Source organism: Papio anubis, chromosome 10 (genome assembly GCF_008728515.1).
Source record: "Papio anubis isolate 15944 chromosome 10, Panubis1.0, whole genome shotgun sequence".
Taxonomy (NCBI): domain Eukaryota; kingdom Metazoa; phylum Chordata; class Mammalia; order Primates; family Cercopithecidae; genus Papio; species Papio anubis.
In genome coordinates, this window is record NC_044985.1 from 12,208,637 (window position 1) to 12,216,007 (window position 7,371).

Genomic DNA, 7,371 nt, shown 5'->3' on the forward strand with positions numbered 1-7,371 from the left:
CAAGCAATTCTACTGCTTCAGCCTCCCGAGTAGCTGGGATTACAGGCATCTGCCACCATGTCTGGCTAATTTTTATAGGTTTTAGTAGAGTTGGGCTTTCCACATCTTCGCCAAGCTGGTCTTGAATTCCTGACCTGGTGATCCACCCACTCGGCCTCCCAAAGTGCTAGGATTACAGGCGTGAGTCACCACACCAGGCCTATCCTGTTTTTTAAACAAAAGTTTTATGGTTTTATGTTTTACATGTGAGTCCATAATTAATTTTGAATTAATTTTTGCATAAGGCGTAAGACATAGGTCAAAGTTCATTTTGTGTCCATTGTTCCAGCACTGCTTATTGAAGTGGCTATTCTTCTTCCATTGAATTACCTTTGCATGTTTCTCAAATATCAGATGACCATATTGGGTCTGTTTTTGAGTTCTTTATTCTGTCCCATTGATCAATATGTCTGCCCCTCCACCAATACTACACAGCCTTGAAATCTGTAGAATTCTTATATAATAAGTCTTGAAATCAGGTAGACTGATTCTCCAACTTTATTTTCTTTTCCAAGATTGTCTTAGTCATTCTAGTTCCTTTGCCCTTCCAGCTAAATTTTAGAATAATTTTGTCTGTATGCACAAAAAAATCCTTACTAAGATTTTATAGGAATTGCAAAAAACCTGTATATCAATTTAGGGAGAATTGACTCTTTTACTATGATGACTCTCCCAATCCATGAACATAGTATGTCTCTCTCTTTATTTGGAACTTTCTAAACTTTCATTATCATTGTGTAGTCTTTAGGATATAAGTAATATACATGTTTCCTTAGATTTATATCCAAGCATTTGTGTTTTTTGAGTGATTGTAAATGCTATTGTATTTTAAATTTCCATTTCAACATGCTTATTGCTAATATATAGAAATGCAGTTGATTTGCTTGTGTTGATCTGTACTCAGTGACCTCGCTGAACTCACTTATTAGTTACAAACAAAACAGTTTTGATCTATTTTGTTTGTGTATTTCTTGAAATTTTCTGCATAGACAATTATGTCATCTGCAAACAGGATCAGTTTTATTTGTTCCTTTCTAATTTGTATGTCTTTTCCTTTTCTTGTCTCATTGCAATAACTAGAACTTTCAGCACTACCTGGAATAAAAGTGGCGAGAGTTAACATCCTTATTATAGCCCCAGTTTTAGAGAGCAGGCGTTAAGTCTTTCTTTCTTTCTTTTTTTCCCACAAATAGCGCTTCTTATTTGCCACTATTTGAAGTCTGAACTTTAAACAGATTATTGGGCTGGTGGTTCATATCCATCAGCTCGTTCAACTTTAGCACCTGTCTCATCCCTAGTGGCTTTTCCAGAACTACTGCCTTCACCATGAAGCTCCATGAGCTTTCCCAAATCAAACCTGGGCTTCTTCAGCATTTTTACTTTCCTAACGAAGACTTCATGGAGAGGATAAACAGATTGGCAAGCCTTTTCTGTGTCTTTCCCAATGCTCTCTGGAATCAATTTATTGACCACTTCTTTCAAGTTATTTGTCTGCACCTCTCAGGTCATGACTTCCATCATCATCTTCCGGATTTGGCGGACCCACTGGTGCTGAGCATAAGAGGTCTTATGTATCTAATTGTTGCGTTTTTTAGTAAAACCAACACAGAACAGATGAAGCAAGTAACCATCGGTAGTCTCGACATCAACATGAGCTTCAATCATTGTCTGCCATTTTTTGACCATGGAACACATCTTGTTACAGGTAAGATCCATGGCACGGAAGTTAGTCAGGCAGTTTTTACCCTGAACATCTTCAGTAATCAGCTTAAATTTTCTAAATGCAACTTAATCATTCTGCACATCAGCAAGACTCACTTCAAACACATGACCCTTGAGACCATCAGATGCAATTTTGGTTCCTTGGGTCCTGGTGATGAGTGTCTTTTCAATATTTCTTATACTGAACATAGCAGGTGCTTTCACATCATACCAGTATTTCTTAGAAAATGGATCAACCACTTTCTTCTTGGCTCCCTTTTTGCCCCCTTTCGTAAGGCGCTTGTTTTTGCCAACTGCCATGGTGCTGGTCAGAGAGCCAAAAGGCAAGTCTTTCACAACTAAGCATAATTTTAAACTCTAGGGGCTTAAAAATAAATGCTTTTTATTAAGTTGAGGAAATTTCCTCTATTTCTACTTTTTCTATAAGTTTTGTCATAAATGGGTGTTGAATTTTCTCAAATGATTCTCTGTATCTATTGATATGTTAACATATTTTTCTTATTTAGCTTGTAAAATGGTGGATTACATTGATTGCTTTTTGAATATTGAACCAATCTTGCATTGCTGGAACAAAGGTCATTTGACCATGTTGGTATAATTCTTTGTATGTTTTTCTAAATTCTATTTTCTAATATTTTGTTAAGGATTTTTGTACCCACATTTGCAAGAGTCTATACTTTTTTTGTATTGTCTTTGGTTTTGGTATCAAAGTAATATCAGCCTCATAAAATAAATTGGAAAGCGGTCCCTATTCTGTCTTCTCAGAGAGATTATGTAAAAATTGGTACTAATTTTTCTTTAAATATTTGGTAGAATTCTCTAGTGAAAACATATAGGCCAAGAGTTTTTTATGGGAGTTTTAAAATTATGAATTCCATTTTCTTAACAGCCATAGGCCTACTGAAATTACCTATTTCATACTGGATGAGTCGTGATAGTTTGTATTTTTCAAGAATGCGAGTCACTTCATCTTCTTGTAAAATGTATGCATGTAGAGTTGTTCATAGTACTTTCTTATTATCCTCCGAATGCCCTCAGGGTTTGTAGTGATATCTCCTGATATTGGTAATGTGTCATTTTTTTTCTTGCTACAGATTTATCCATTTTATTGATCTTTTCAAAGAACCAAGTCTTTGTTTCATTGTTTTTTCTATTTTCTGTTTCTATTTCATTGATTTCTATTCTTATCATTTTTATTTTTTTTTTCCTTCTTTTTGCCTGCTTTGGTTTTAAGTTTGCTCTTCTTTTTTAGGTTCTTTTTTTTTTTTTTTTGAGACGGAGTCTGGCTGTGTCTCCCAGGCTGGAGTGCAGTGGCGTGATCTCGGCTCACTGCAAGCTCCGCCTCCCGGGTTCACGCCATTCTCCCGCCTCAGCCTCCCAAGTAGCTGAGACTACAGGCGCCCGCCACCACGCCCGGCTAGTTTTTTGTATTTTTAGTAGAGACGGGGTTTCACCATGTTAGCCAGGATAGTCTCGATCTCCTGACCTCGTGATCCACCCGCCTCGGCCTCCCAAAGTGCTGGGATTACAGGCTTGAGCCACCGCGCCCGGCCATCTTTTTTAGGTTCTTGAGGTGGAAGCTTATATTATTGATTTGCGACTTTTCCTCTTTTCTAATATTCGGATTTAGCAATATAAATTTCCCTCTCAACAATGATTTCTCTGTATCCCACAAATTATGGTATGATATAATTTTATTTTCATTCAGTTCAATGTATTATTTATTACTCTTGAGACTTTGACTTTGATCCATGGATTATTTAGAATAATTGTGTTGTTTAGTTTCCAAGGGCTTGGAGATTTTTATGTTATCTTTATGCTATTGATTTCTAGCTTGATTTCATAGTGATTGGAGAACACAGTTTGCAAGATTTCAGTTGTTTTAAATGTGTTGAGGTTTGTTTCATAACCCAGAATACAATCTATTTTGATGGCTGTTCCAAGGGCACTTAGAAAGAGTACCTATTCTGCTGTTGTTGAGTGGAGTGCTCTATAAATGTTGATTTCATTCTTTTGATTGATAGTGTTGTTGAGTCTTCTATACTGTTGCTAATTTTCTATCAATTGTTCTATCAATTATTAAGAGAAAGATGAAATATTCACCTATTTATGAATTTGTCTATTTCTCCTTTAATTGCTATCAGTTTTGGCTTTGCATATTTTCAGATTTGTTGTTTGTTATATATTTAGAATTGTTATATCTCATTAGATTTATCCTTTCATCATTGTATAATGTCCCTCTCTGTCTGACAATTTTCTTTATTCTGATTTCTACTTTATCTGAAATTAATATAGCCACTTCTGTCTTCCTTTGATTGATAAATGTATCATACCTTTTTCAATTTTTTTACTTCCAACTTGCCAATAACATTATATTTGAAGTGAGTTGTTTTTAGTTAGCAGACAGCTGGGCCATGCTTTTTGAGTCACTCTGTCAGTTTCTGTCTTTTAATTAATATTTTATGATCGTTTACATTGAATTTATACATTAATATATTAGAGCTTAAGTCTACGATAAATTTTTTGTTTTCAGCTTATTCTGTTTTCATTGCTATTTTCTTGAACACTATAGAATTCCACTTTGATCCATCTATGTTTTTGAGTATATTTCTTTGTATAGATTTGTACTGATTACTGTATTATATATCCATAACATATCACAGTCTACTAGTGATAACATTTTACCAGTTTGGTTGAAATATAAAAATCTTATTCACTTAACCTCTATAGCCTCCCCCCATTTATAAAATAATTACCTTGAATATTTTTCCACGACATTTAGAACCACATCAGATAGTGTTACAATTTTTTTTTCAATCATCAAACATAATTTGGAAAACTCAAAACAAAGAAAACCTATTGTATTTAGCTCTATTTTTGCTTATCCTATTAGTTCTTCTTTCCTAATGTTCTGAGGTTCCTTCTTTTATCATGACTTTTCTATTTGCAGCATTTCCTTTAGCTACTCTTTTAGGGTGGATCTGCTGGCAACAAGTTCACTTAGCTTTCTTTTGTCTGGAATGTCTTGATTTCTTCTTGTAGCACCTGAAAAATACCGTGCCACTTTCTTCTGGCCTTCAAGGTTTCTGATGAGAAATCTGTTGCCATTCTAATTGTTTTTTTTTCTTGGAAGCAAGGCATCTTTTTCTTTTCTTTTTTTTTATGACTCCTTGCAAGATTTTTTCTTTGTTTTTAGTTTTTAGAAGCTTAATTATGACATGGCTTGGTGTAGATTTATTTGGTTTATCCTGTTGGAGATTTGCTTCACTTCTTGAATTGTTGGTTTCTGTTTCTTGCCAAACCTTGGAAATTTTTAGCCATTATTTTTTCAAGTACTTTTTCAGCCCCACCCCCTTTTTTTCTTCCTTCAAGATTTTAGTAACACGACATTAGATCTTTTGTTACAGTTCATGGTCTCTGAGTCTCTATTCATTTTTTTTTTCAGTCTATTTTCTTTCTGCTGCTTAAATTTGGTAAAATTGCAATTGTTCTTTCTTTGAGTTCACTGATTCTTTCCTTTGTTTCCTTCTTTCTGCTGTGGAGCTCATCCACTGAGCTTCTTATTCTGGTTATTATATTTTTCAGTTCTAAAACTCTCATTTGGTTCTTCTTCATATCCTCTAATTCTTTACTGAGATTTTCTGTTTCTTTTCTGAGGCTTACTATTTTTAAATTGGCTTCCAGTGAGTTCATAATTGCTCATGGAAGCATTTTTACGAAGACTGCTTTAAAATGTTTGTCAAATTATTCTTACATCTCTGCCACTTCTGTGTTCACCTCTATTGATGGTCTTTTCATTCAGTTTGAGACCTACCTGGTTCTTGGTGTGACAAGTGATTTTTGTTTGAAACCTGCACATATTTATATCGTTAAGAACCTCTAGATCTTATTTAAGACTTCTACTTTAGTTAGCTTTCTCTGACATCACTCCAGCAGGAAGAGGAGAGATACTATTTTATTATTTCCCATGACGGTAGAAGTCCAAGTTCCCCATTCAGCCACTCCCCGTGGAAGGAATCGTATCCTTACTACTGGGCAGTAAGATGTTGCTCCCCGCTAACATTGTGATGTTGGGGTGGAAGGAGAACTTGATATCAGGAAGAGCTGAGAGTCTTGGCTCCCTATTTGGCCTTCTCTAACACTGCTCCTGTGTGTGGGTGTTGAAGCACCTCATTACAGGCTTTGCTAGCATGTGTAGGACTGGTCCACAGTTTATCCTGTGGTGTTTGGCCAGAGTGTAATAATTATCACGTAAATATATTCTACTTTGCTAGGCTGCCCCTTTACTGAAACTTTACTAGAAAGATAAGTTTTTGTTTTGTTTTGCTTTGTTTTGTTATTTTTTTTTTTTACCTTTTTTTTTTTTTTTTTGGTCTGTGCACCTTGGAATTTCCAGGTTGTCAGTTTCTTCAGCTCTAACATTGCGATATATAAGGTTAAAACAACAACAAAATAACCAGGAAACTCATCAGTGAGTCATTGTTTAGGTCCTGAAGTCTCTATCCAGTCTGCCTTTTTCTATCCACTATTCAGTCTTCTTAGACATGTTTTATATATAATGCTCAAGGTTTCCAGTTGTACTCAGAGGAAGGAATAAGGAAAATTTTTTCTACTCCATCTCCCCAGAAGTGGAAGAGTCTGCAGTTCTTTTAAATGACATAAAAATATAACTATTGATGTGGAAATTTTCTCATAATATGTTGCTAAGTCAAGTTGTAAAACACTGCAATTATATCTTTACAAGTAGAATGAGTATTCGAAAGTCTAGAAGAGTGTCCAGAGTTGTTATCAGTGATTAACTTTCAGATGTGGGGATCATAGCTGATTTTCATTTTCTTTTATATATCAGTATTTTCTGATTTTTGACTTGAAAAGTACTTGCATAAGTTTAAAAAGCATTTAAAAGTATAAAATGAAATGAAGTATTTGTATATATTAGAAATAATAACTATAATATTAGCTAGTTTATTGAGCGGCCACCATTTTGGGTCAGATGAAATACTGAGTAGTTTATATGCACTATTTCATTTAATCTTTACAGAGATAAGATAGGCTTTGTGCACCCCATTTTACAGGTGGAGAGACAAGTTTGGCAAAGTTGAGTCACTTGACTATGTTTACAGGGTAAGTAAGAACTGGGATACTAACTGAGGCTATCTGAATTCCTGCTACCTCCTAATAATCACTGACATATTTGTGGTGCTTTATAGTTTACAAAGCATGTTTCACACATGCTCACATTTAGTTCTCCTGGTAACCTAGAGGTGAAGTTGAAGGGAACGCCAAAACCTGGCCTCCAGAATTTGCTTTCCATCTAGGCCTTCAATGAGATTCAGATTGTCACAAAATGAGAGTGGACTAAATGAAGTCTTTCCAACTCATTTTATCCAACTTGCCCTCGGGGATGTTCTCTGGAATCTTACCATCCACAAGGCTACCTACAGGGACCTAAACATCCTGCGTCCACAGAGTCTCCCATGAAGAAGACAGGGCCAGTTCAGCAGATGGATAGAGAAAACACTCCCCAAGGGTCATTGGACAGCAGTGCTACCACAAGTCATAATAACACATCACTCATAATCCAGATTCGGCTGTGAGCCCCTTGTTCTT

General features: G+C 35.5%; 1 pseudogene; it reads right to left on the reverse strand.

Annotated features, from left to right (window-relative positions):
• LOC101008328 lies at positions 1-2,178 on the reverse strand (annotated as a pseudogene).
• Between the last annotated feature and the right edge of the window lie 5,193 nt (positions 2,179-7,371).